The sequence below is a fragment of the Crinia signifera genome, chromosome 5, assembly GCF_055691185.1.
Source record: "Crinia signifera chromosome 5, ASM5569118v1, whole genome shotgun sequence".
Lineage (NCBI taxonomy): Eukaryota > Metazoa > Chordata > Amphibia > Anura > Myobatrachidae > Crinia > Crinia signifera.
In genome coordinates this window covers 204,127,142-204,139,684 of record NC_139221.1, presented here as the reverse complement: position 1 = coordinate 204,139,684, position 12,543 = coordinate 204,127,142, and the positions used below count along the sequence as shown (strand labels likewise).

General features: G+C 44.2%; 1 long non-coding RNA gene across 3 annotated transcripts in view; it reads left to right on the top strand.

Annotated features, from left to right (window-relative positions):
* LOC146080793 (uncharacterized) overlaps nucleotides 1-11,824 on the top strand; it is a 45,655-nt gene extending 33,831 nt beyond the window's left edge. For 2 of the 3 annotated variants that reach the window (XR_014474982.1, XR_014474981.1), the window contains exon 6: nucleotides 11,496-11,823. This is a non-coding gene — a long non-coding RNA (uncharacterized LOC146080793). Of the gene's footprint in view, nucleotides 1-11,495 lie in introns of all 3 variants that reach the window. The other variant, XR_014474983.1, reaches the window with a different exon arrangement.
* The last annotated feature ends 719 nt before the right edge of the window (nucleotides 11,825-12,543 follow it).

Genomic DNA, 12,543 nt, shown 5'->3' with positions numbered 1-12,543 from the left:
TTTTCACAAAAAAAAACAGACTGTATCGACCAAAATTTACCACTAACTTAAAGTACAATGTGTCACGAGAAAACAATCTCAAAATCACTGGGAATAAGTAAAAGCAAAAAAAAGTTATCCCCACTTAAGTGATACATGTCAGATTTGACAAAAAGGCCTCTGTCAGGAAGGCAAAAACAGGCTGCGTCGGTAAGGGGTTAAAATCCTAATTTTTTTCTTTATTTTTCTTTAAAAGTAATGTTTCCCTGTGTGGTATGGTGCTCTCCTTGTGTCCTTTATAATTTGTGGTGTGCCAATCTATTAAGATTTTCAGTACTAGTACTCTCTAAACCATATAAAACTTTCCTCTTCTCACTAGGGCAGCTAAAATATTCTTTATTCTCTCAAATATTTCACTTTTTTTGGGTACTTTTGAGAAAGAAAATGGCTTACTTTATCCACTGGCAAAGTTGCCAGAGGATGGCAATGTCTACACACACTGAAGATATTATAGATGGCTTTGTGGTGAACATTACTAATAGGCATTATATACATTGCTGCAGACTATTGAGTCTATGAAGCTGATGAAAGATGTTTATGGACTTCAAAACACCAGTAAATCTGCTTTCTACATTTTATTTATCTAGATTCTGTTTTTCCCCATAATTGTACTTTTACATAATAGAGGGTCATTCAGAGATCTTAGTTACATATATTTTGCAAAGGTATGATTCCATACCTGAATGAAAGAAAATAATGGTCTTGGTGTGGTGCGCCATAAGTAAAAGAACAATCACAATAAAATTTTTAAACTGCGAAATATATTATTACACATGAATGAGACAAAGTGAATTTCATGCATATTAAAACTGAACGTTCTGCGTAATCCTGTGTACCATAATATTCCCCTTCTAAGGTGTCTTTTAGATACTGCCTGTGTACTTGTTTCTAAGACTGTAATGGTATGACTCTTTTGCTTTGTACTCACGGTGAGATTTCCCAGGATACACGGCTCCTCTTCCCTATAACCCTGCTTCCATGCTCCTCAGTTTTTTGTTGGTGCCAGCAGGAAGCTGGAGCACCTTTTATTCCGCAGGGATTGCCTGTTTCATTGCAACATTAACATTGCTGGGCTGCCTGCGCTATCAGTCTTACTGACAACAGCGCAGCAGCTCCATCACCCCTGCCGGCACTAACTCCCCCGCGACCCTAGTCAAGGGGTACTTAGGCAGAGGAGACCGGCAGACACCAGAAAGCTCAGACAGCAGGGCTGGGGACACGGGCAGGTAAGGCTCTCTGCACTCAAATTGCGGTCATGCTGGGAGGTGGTCCGCAGCAGCTGTGGTGGACACTGCTGCTTGTGGCAGGGACTCCGCTAGACCATCGGGGCGCTGGCTGGATGTATACATCCACTTTTATTGGGGCTCACTAGCACATGTGGGGGAAGTCCAGTACTGGGGAGGTGGTGCCAGCCTGCAGCACCTCTCCTAGCTTTGGACGCCAATCTCCTGCAGTTTTACGGCCCTGAAAGCTGCTTTCCCTGCTCAGACAGGCAACTATCTTCAGCATAGTATCGTGGACTTGCGAGTAGTGTCTCCCCTGTGAAACCATCCACAGCTGTAATGCTTTTACAGGCACTCACATACCACTAGTTTCCATAGAAGTGGTTGATTGTGGTACATTGGCAAATATTTGCCTCAGCTAAAATACTTTAAGCGGTATTGTGTTTAAGTGCTAGTCCGTGTTTCTTTCTGTACCTGCTTATAGCTGTCCCTTAGGTTTCTCATATCTTTTGAGGCAGAAGTCAGGTTTTATCTTTACAGGTCACATACTGCTGTTACCACTCTAGGTTTTACTATCAAGGCTATAGCTATTGTGTATGTTACCCTCCTCTTGTGTGTTTTCAACATGATTTCTAAATGGGGGCACACTCAGTCTCCCATACGCTTATGTAAGGCAGGGCTGGGCAATTGCTGCCCTCCAGATGTTGAGGAACTACACACCCCAGGATGCTTTGCATTAGTTTTGCTATGTGGCCATGCTGAAACTGATGCAAGGCATGCTGGGATGTGTAGTTCTTCAACATCTGGAGGGCTGCAATTGCCCAGCCCTGCTGTAAGGGTTGTGCTGCAGGCCTGTCTGAGCGGGATGTTATCCAGGAAGGGTTATGTGTCAATTGCTTTATTCCACCTGGCCAGTCATCAGGAGCCTCCTTGGGGAGCTACAAGTCAACCTGTCAAAAATCAACTCCCTATTGCTTCTGCCCCATTACTCCCATTGTTAGATAAGACAATGGGAGATGACTATGATAATTGGGATGGCGATTATGACAATGGAGATTGGGACTACCGGGATTCCATTTTACATCCCATGGGTGTCGGGGACACCCATGGTACAGGCTGAAATGGCTGACACTGAGCCCAAGCCTGTGGCAAAACGTAGATGTTTTCAAAAACCAAAAGGTTATCCAAGAACAATTCCCACTCTCTGATTACTTAATGGAGAGCTGCACTGACCAATGGGAATCCATAGGCAAGAAATCCTCTATCTCTAAAATAATTCTGTCCAGATACCCTTTACCATCAGAGGATTGCAAATTATGGGACACTCCTCCCCCGGTAGATTCCCATGTTACCAGACTGGTTCAGCTGTCAGTGCTCCGTTTACCACAGGATCCTCACGAAAGGATCCTATGGATAGGCATATGGAACACTGTCTTAAGGCCATCTTTACTCTCACAGGAACGGTCCAAAGACTCACTGTAGCTTCGACCTATGCCATTCTGCCATGGCTCCAGGTCGTGGAAGATGAGCTACCCTCTGACGCATCGGTAGATGCCACACTGTGCGTGTCTCATATTAAACAGGCCACACTATACATCATGGAGGCATTGTCTGACGCAGGGGTCCTTGCAGCAAAGGTGTCTGTAAACTCTCTTGGCATGTCGTATCCTTTGGCTACGCCCTTTGAAGGCTGACCCAGAGTCCAAAAAGAAGCTAGAGATGTTACCTTTTTTAAGGGAGGTTTTGTTTGGGAGAGCATTTGATACAATTTTAACCTCGCTAGCAGCGGCTATAACTGCATGCCTTCCCACAGTTCTACCACAGAGATCGAAAGCTACACCCTTTCGGTCCTTTCGTCCCCAAGGTAAAGTGAGAGGTCAATCTTTCCCTCGCAACTCAACTACATCCAAGACAACGAAGTGTAAGCCCAAACAAACCTGCGCCACTAGACAACCCCCAAATAAAACCGATAAAGCTGCAGGAAGACTGGGCGGGCCTCCCATAGGGGGAACCCAAAGTGAGGTAGGCTTCTACACTTCATGAAGCAGTGGCTAACCACAAAGGCAGATTCCTGGGAGGGTGAGAAGTCCTGTTAAGGGGATACTCTATCTCGTTCAAAAGAGCTTCCCCACAAAAGCTCTTTTGCACAGGCCTCCCACACAATCTGCAAATGGAACAATTATTACTAATACTATTATCCCTGTTGCAGTCTAAGCTAATCATACCAGTCCCGCAACACCAGAGGGTATTTGTTTTTACACCACCCTGTTCCTAGTTCCAAAGCCAAATGGGACTTACAGGCCCATATTAAATTTAAAGGCGCTCGACATTAAAGGCGCTCAACAAATTTGTCAAAGTAACAAAATTCTGCATGGAAACCCTGCGATCAATAGTTCAAGCATTGGAATTGGGAGATTATATGGTCTCCCTAGACATACAGGATGCTTATCTGCATGTACCCATCCTCGCTTCACACCAGAGATTCCTCTGGTTTGCTATCCTGTCCCACCGCTTTCAGTTCCAGGCCATTCCGTTTGGCTTGGTCACTGCCCCCCGGTTTTTCACCAAAATCATGGCGGCCTATTTGCATCAAAAGAGGACCAGAGTGTTTCCATATCTGGAAGATTTGCTCCTGGTAGCCAAATCACCAGTAATGCACGTTTCCAGACAACGATTCCTGTTCTCCAACAGCACTGTTTGATCCTCAATTGGGAGGAATTCCCCCTCACTCAGTCATGGCAAATCCTGCACCTTGGAGCCCTCCTATACTTCCAGGCACAGAAACTGTTGCTACCAGTGGAAAAGTGTAAATCTCTAACAAAAGAGAATACGTTTATTCTTACAAAGTCCCAGAGTATCCATCCACCTGGCAATGGAATTCTGTGTACAAGTGGGCACAATTTCACTCCTGTCCTCTGCAATGTTTAATTCTTTGGAAATGGGACAGACAACCTCAGCACATATGGACCACGTTCATGATGCTGACTCCAGAAGTTCGAATGACTCTCCAGTGGTGGCTACAGATATCTCGCCTGAACCAGGGACGTCCATTTTGGTTCACAGATTGGATTCTCCTCACTACCGACGCCAGCCTATGAGCCCGGGGAGCAGTAGTAGTAGAATCCTGGTCCTTGCAAGGCATATGGTCCAGTTCAGAAGCACACCTGTCCATCAATGTTCTGGAGCTGTATTCTTGTGGGAAAGGGGATTTGGGATGGTGAGAGTGGAACCGCACTGATAGGTGGTGAGTGACCACTGTTGAAATTATGAGATTGAGGTATGATAGATTGGTTTATGAAAACTGACACTAACCTTATATTAAGGTATATGGGTCCTGTGCACTTTCGAGGAAAATTGCCTCTGAGTGCCTTTTAATGGACTGTCAGTGGTGCACCCCAGAGTATAAATATCGTATTTATGGTTTTCCAAGAGAGGAGGAAAGAAAGAACTCTGGGTGGGGGCACCCTTAAATCAAGGACCAATATTTGCTAGGTCTGCAGTATTAAAATTACAATTCTTATTGGTATACTCTAAAAATAATGGTGTCTGGTCCTTTAAATAAAAATGTGTAAGCGCTTTAGAAGTATAAAATAGTATTGGTAGGCTGGTATTGCCTTATATATGCAGGCAAGGAAAGAGCTTGTCAGAGTGATCCTCATACAACCCAATTTATACCAGTGTCAAGGTAGAAATAACAGTGGGAAATAATCATGGGTCACGTATTTAGTATAAAATCTGATGCAGACAAGTCTTTGAGATGCTTTATAGACAGGAGCGCCCTTGATCTTAATAGCAGGTAAATTGGTATTATTGAAGCTGCAGGCAATGTAGCAATCACAGTCTGTTTATGCTGCTGCCACGGCTAGGTGTCAGTTTGGCATAAACATGAATGTATGACAGTGTGTGATGCCGCACTTGCTAACAGGAGACAATGTTGCTGATAAAAATATGAATGTATCCACTGGACAAGTCCAGCGGTTACCTCACAGTTGGCTTCAGATGCCGAGTTCCTGTGTAAATGTGCTGGCGTCTCTCCTTGCCTGGACTGCCCGGTCATGTGGTGCACCACGTCTCCCAGGGGTTCCCTACGTACGTTTCTCTGGTGCTTGGTCACGGGAGGTGTGTCTCAACCAACATGGACTGGGTTTTTGTACATAGTGCCCCCAATCCTGAAGGGTTATTTCTGATTGGCATTAAGTTTCTGGAGATTGTAGCCAATGGATCTCTAGGGGCTTGTTACTTATATCCAATGCTGCGTTTTCTTTTGCCCTCCTGTGCTGTTTTGGGATTACATAGTCTTTGTAGTGTTGCCGATTTAGTATCGGGCATAGTTAATCAAGGTAATTAGCAGCTTGTTGGCTCTGTGTGGCTTATGTAATACCCTACCAGAAGTAATGTTAGATTAGTATCAGGCATAATTAATCAGGCATAATTAATATGGGTAATTAGCAGCTTGTTTAGATGCACCAATAATTTGTATGTGGTATCATGATCTCTTTAGAATACTATGATTTGGCCCTGATGTTAGGGTAGAGAGAGATAAAGTTAAAAACAAGTTTGGTGGGAGGAAGTCTTTGTATTTAACGACCAGAACGAACATCTAACATCAAATGTCGTCATGTGGCTGAGATATATAGACGATATCTTCATGATATGGGAGGGCGAGAAGGAATCACTGAGGACCCATGCACTATTACATCAAACCAGTGCTCATTTTTTACCTACAGTGGAGAATATACCGAAAGGAGAGTTTCTCCGATTTAAGGAGGAATTGCTTAGACGAACATGAATTCAAATTACTGAGCGAAGACCTGTCCACACGACTGCAAGATCGAGGATACAGCAAGACCTCCATCAAAAAAGCTCTAAAAGACTCTAGCAACAAAAAAAGAGATGACCTCCTCTTCACCAAAAAAAAGCAAAAAGGAAGATAAAATGATACGATTCATTGGAAACTATTGCCAGGAATGGTGGAAAATCAAAAATGCCGTTCAAAAACACTGGCCAGTGGTAATGTTGGACAATTAACTAGCAAAAAAACTGAACCCAAGGGTCACTATGGGATGGAGATCGAGAAACCTCAGTGACCAACTTGTCTCCAGCCACTATCAGCGGAAACAGACGAGGAAGAAGGCTACCACAGGAACATTCCCATGTGGAACTTGCAAAATATGCCCACACATTCTTAAATCCAAACAAATCAGATTTGGAAAAAATCAGAAATTACAAGAATACATAAACTGTAACAACAAAAGCGTTATATACTGTCTAACCTGTCTGTGATCAAAAATGTGGGCATGATGACAAGGCCCCTTAAACAACGCATTCTGGAGCATAAAGGAACAATCCGAAATGCAACCACGGACCTTACAAGAATGAAAACTCACGTCGGTAGCCCGTCGCTTCCACAAAAAATAGACAACTGGATAGACCTCAAAGTACTTGGACTAGAAAAAATAAGTCTAGGGATACGCGGTGGAGACCTTACAAACTCCCTGGCAAGAAAAGAAAGTGAATGGATATTCAAACTAAATTCCCTCAGTCCAATGGGAATGAACGAAAATATCAATTATGGGTGCCGCATTGGATTTATGTAACAAGCCCCCAGCGATCCATTGGCTACAATCTCCAGAAACTTAATGCCAATCAGAAATAACCCTTCAGGATTGGCTGCACTTTGTACAAAAACCCAGTCCATGTTGGTTGAGACACACCTCCCGTGACCAAGCGCCAGAGAAACGTACGTAGGGAACCCCCGGGACACGTGGTGCACCACGTGACCGGGCAGTCCAGGCAAGGAGAGACGCCAGCGGGACGCCAGCACATTTACACAGGAACTCAGCATCTGAAGCCAACTGAGGTAACCGCTGGATTTGTCCAGTGGATACATTCGTATTTTTATCAGCAATATTGTCTCCTGTTAGCAAGTGCGGCATCACACACTGTCATACATTCATGTTTATGCCAAACTTGACACCTAGCCGTGGCAGCAGCATAAACAGACACAGTGATTGCTACATTGCCTGCAGCTTCGCTTCAATAATACCAATTTACCTGCTATTAAGATCAAGGGCGCTCCTGTCTATAAAGCATCTCAAAGACACTTGTCTGCATCAGATTTTATACTAAATACGTGACCCATGATTATTTCCCACTGTTATTTCTACCCTGACACTGGTATAAATTGGGTTGTATGAGGATCACACTGACAAGCTCTTTCCTTGCCTGCATATATAAGGCAATACCAGCCTACCAATACTATTTTATACTTCTAAAGCGCTTACACATTTTTATTTAAAGGACCAGACACACCATTATTTTTAGAGTATACCAATAAAAATTGTAATTTAAATTCTGCAGATCTAGCAAATATTGGTCCTTGATTTAAGGGTGCCCCCACCCAGAGTTCTTTCTTTCTCTCCTCCTCTCTTGGAAAACCATAAATGTTCTGGAGCTTCAAGCAGTGTAAAAAGTTCTCATTCGATCACGGGATCTCCTCCAAGGCAGACCTGTACACGTCAGGTCAGACAATGCCACAGCAGTGTCATACATAAAGCATCAGGGGGGCACCCGCAGTGCACAAAGAGGCGGAACACTTATATAGCGCAGCAGATTCCGTTGTGCTTTACAAGAAATTATAAATAAGTAACAGTATCTACTGGCATTGTCGGCTGTGTTAATCCCAGGAATTGTAAATTGGGAAGCAGACTTCATAAGTCTGCATGACGTTCATCTGGTGGAGTGGTCACTCCATCCAGAAGTCATTTCCCCCCCTGGTGAGCCATTGAGGCCTCCCAGATATGGATCTCTCGTCGTCCATCACAACAACACAACTTCAGTGTACGTGTTGCGGTCCAGGGATCCTCAAGCCAGCTTGATGGATGCGCTGTCAATCCCATGGATGTTGAATCTTTCATGTCTTTCCTTCCATATCTGATATGCAGAGTAATAAGGAAATTCAAACAGGAAGGTGGGGATCGTATACTGGTAGCCCCGGCCTGGCCTCAATGTCATTGGTACGTAGACCTATAACACCTGTCAGTACAGCTGCCATCACGACAGGACCTGCTCAGCCAGGGTCCTTGTTAGAGCCTGATCTTCAGCGCCTGTCTTTGATGGTGTGGCGCTTGAAACTGTCATACTAAAACAGGGTTTTCTACTAACCTCCAAACAATGATCCAAGCTCGTAAACCCGCCTTAAAGAGGATTTAGTACCAGGTGTGGCCCACTTATTTCTACTGGTGTACATCCCGCAAGAATAATACGAAAGTGTTTACAACAGCTAGAATCCTTGCTTTCTTACAAATAGGTTTAGATATGGGGTTAAGATTAGCCTCGCTTAAGGTGCACATCTCTTCCAGATATACGTACTTTTATCCAGGGTGTTCTATGTATAAAACCACCATATGTACCTCCAATGACACCATGGGACCTGTACTTGGTGTTACAGGCTTTGGCCAAACCTACTTTCAAACCACTACATACTGTATAATGCATGTGGCTCACAGCGAAGACTGTATTCTTTCTGGCAAAAGAGTCTGCTAGATGTGTATTGGATTTGACTGCTATTTCATGCCCTCCGCATCCTTTTCTGATTTTCCATCCGGATAGGGTGGTGCTAAGAACCAAGCTTCCCACCTGCCCAATGTAGTCTTCAGGTTCCACATCAAACAGGAAATAGTGGTCCCCGTGTTCAATTTGGAAGACCTTTCCCCAGCTCCTTGGATATAGTTAGGGCCCTAACTATATATCTGGATCACACTGCTTCCATCTGGAAATCAGACCCGCTCTGTCCTATATGGCTTTCACATAAAGTGCTGCCCAGTGAACAAACGGTTGCCCGCCGGATGCACATGGTAATTTAGCAAGCCTACCAGCAAGCTGATCTTCCTCTAACCTGGTCGATTCATGCACATTCCACCAGATCGGTAGTCCAAGGCTGCAAGGTGGTCATCTGTTTATACATTCACAAAGTTCTATGCATTTGATACGTTAACCTCCCAGGATGCTTCCTTTTGGTTGTCTGGTTCTTCTGACACCTCAGACGGGTACCCTACCTTGAGTACTGCTTTTGGACATCCCCAATGTCACCCTGTGGGGACCATGAAACCCAAAGAAGAAACTAGTTATGGTAGACCTGCCTTAGGTTACCTTTCTTTGAGGTTCATGGGACCCAGAGGGTGACATTGGGGTTGTAGGTGGATCCAGGGGACCATGGCACCAATCGGCGAAAACCTTTAAGGTTTCCCAGGATGCATGGCTTTTCTCCCCTACAACCCAGCCTCTATGCTCAGCTCCTCAGTTTTGTTAGCCAGCCAATAGCAGGAAGCGGAGAAGACAGATTAAAGCATCCTACACGTTGAGTATCACTTTACCTGTACTATGATGCAAGTTTGATTAACAATTGCAGCAATGTTTTATTTGCAATATTAAGCTGGAGAGTGCTTCATAATATTTTCTATATTTATGGACTATTTTGGTTCTGGAGGACACCCTAGTGGCTGCATGTTTTTGATGCAAGTGCGATCCTTTTTTTGATACATAGATAAAAATATAAGATAGATAGATATATAGGTATAGCTATAGATATCTATCTAAATAGATATACAGATGGGGCAGGTCCCATCATTGCAGGGGATGGCGACGCCATCTCTATAGCCAGAAATGGACGCGCGCGTGTCCCCTTCCGACGGCGCTTACCCCAGGTCACCGCCGACTTGTCGGCGGTCACCCGAGTTCCCCGCCGCCTGCCCCTAACCCTGTCCGTCTCCCTGAAGCGGAGACTGACAGGGTTCCCGTCGCCCCGCCGACGGAGTTTGAGACGCACGCGTGTCTAAGTCAGATGGTGAGGCAGGCTGCTGGCGGATCACCAGCGGTGACGTTCTGGCGATTCGCCAGCAAAGAGGCCTGCCCCATCTGTAGAGATACAGAAGTACTAACACACTTGCCATTCCTAGGAATGGGTTCAAACGGCACCCACATCCCAGGGTGGGGTGCGATGGCCTGTGACCACACACTCTAGTAAATACAAACACAGGGGGCCCAGCACTCACCACAACAAACTCACCTTAATATTCAAATAATCAATAAATAAATAATGGGGTTTTAGTTCATGAACTAAAACCCCATTATTTATTGATTATTTGAATGTTAGGGTGAGTTTGTTGTAGTGCGTGCTGGGCCCCCTGTGTTTGTATCTAAATAGATATATAGATATTTTCTTTCTCACAGCAAGCAGATGTACCAACATTTCGAGACCCAACGGTCTCTTTAATCAAACTGTTCCCAAACTCTGCTCCTTCATAAAGAGACCGATGGCTCTTTACATCTGCCTGCTATGTGAAAAATCCATAACCTGCCATTTAGTGAGCTTGTGGGAGTACTGCATAAATTCATAGGTTAGTGGGTTTTTATCCATCACAACAATGCACCAGCTCCCTCATCTGGAATTGTTGCGGCCTAATTTGCATATATATTGCGCTATGAATTATTGCCGTATTCGCCCGACTTGGCTCCCTGCGACTTCTTTCTTACACGCATGTAAGCCTGCTCAAAGCAAAAGCTTTGAAAGCTAGCTGCCTGTGAGATATGTAAGTTCAGCCACTTCCAAGAGATCGCAGTATTTCAGAGATAGAGATTTTTTTTTTTTAATTTTCAGGATTTTTTTGTTTTACTCCTGTTCCCAAAGGCACCCCAAATGAAACTATGAAACTTATACCAAAGAGATTGTATTTAACTGTATAACGCATTATGTTCAAAACCATTAACAGTGCGCTGTTTAGATTACATTAGAAGGTCACCTGATGAGTTTGACAGTCAAATGGTCAACATGAGGTCTTTCACTGTTTTTTGAGCCGAGGTGCCGACAGACGGTATTTCATGCCCCACCATCCACTAGGGTGTGGTGGAAGAATAAAATAGTGTGCCAAGCATAACTAGGCACCGTGTCCGAAGCATTGCGATGGGATGCGGTGCACTTTAAACTGTGTTCATGTTGACTGTTGACATTCGGGTCAAAAACAGTAAAAAACCTATGTCGACCTAGACACTGTCGAACTAATGACCTGTTGACCTTTTCCTATGTCAACCTAATGGTGTCCACCTAATGACTGTCGACCATCATGCTGTAGACTAAATGACCCCAACCCATCTAACGTCATAACAGATTTAATTGTAAATTATAAATACCAGATAGTTTGAAATATTAATACTGTATGTCTATTTTCTTTCCAGCAGAATCTTGAAATTCCTGTTCCTAGCAGCCTTATGGCTTGTGACTGGAGTGATTGATTTATGGACCAACTAACAAGCAAACAATCTCTTTATCTGAGCGAAGAGAGGTGTGCCATGAGAGAAAAGAAGATGGAAGTCTAAAAATAAAAAAAATTGGGTACTTGTGAGTTATCTGGGCTGCCGATTTTTTGATTGTATGCCTTAAGTTAAGGCATACAATCAGATGCGATGCAATATCGCATCGCATCGCATGCGATCATCGGATGCGATGACCCGATTTTTCCATAGGAATCAATGTTAAAATTGACTGAGTCCATTTTAACATGGAATTTAATGGGAAAAAGGGTTCCTTTTCATACCCCTACTATCCAAGTGGGCATGGAGTTGGATATAAACCTGTGGCGAGCGTAGCGAGCCACCGAGCCCGAAGCGTGGCGAGCGAAGCGTGGCGAGCGAAGCGTGGCGAGCGAAGCGAGCCCCGCGAGGGGACGGTATTCTGTGTCCCCTCGCGGGGCTCGCTACGCTCGCCACGCTTCGGGCTCTGTGGCTCGCTACGCTCGCCACAGGTTTATATCCAACTCCATGCCCACTTGGATAGTAGGGGTATGAAACGGACCCCTTTTTCCCATTGAATTCCATGTTAAAATGGACTCAGTCCATTTCAACATTATTTCCTATGGAAAAATCGGGTCATCGCATCGCATCCGATGGTCACATGCGATGCGATGTGCCCGATCCGACCCGATTTAGAAATCGGCAGCCCGGATAACTCACAAGTACCAAAAATTGTATTTGCTTTTGTCTATTAGAACAAAACCAAAAATACACTGCTTAATTTTAAGCACATGTTCCACCCCAGGTTTCTTACATTGCCTTCTACTGGCATTCAGCTAAATATTTTATGCAAGCAGTATCTAAGTGTTAATAGTTTACATGAAACGATTGTTTACTGTGTATTTTTTCTGTGTACTTTTTTGTGGTCATTTTTTTCATGTTTTGGTTAAACAGTTTCTCAACCCAGAATAACATGGTTTGAATTAGGGAAGTG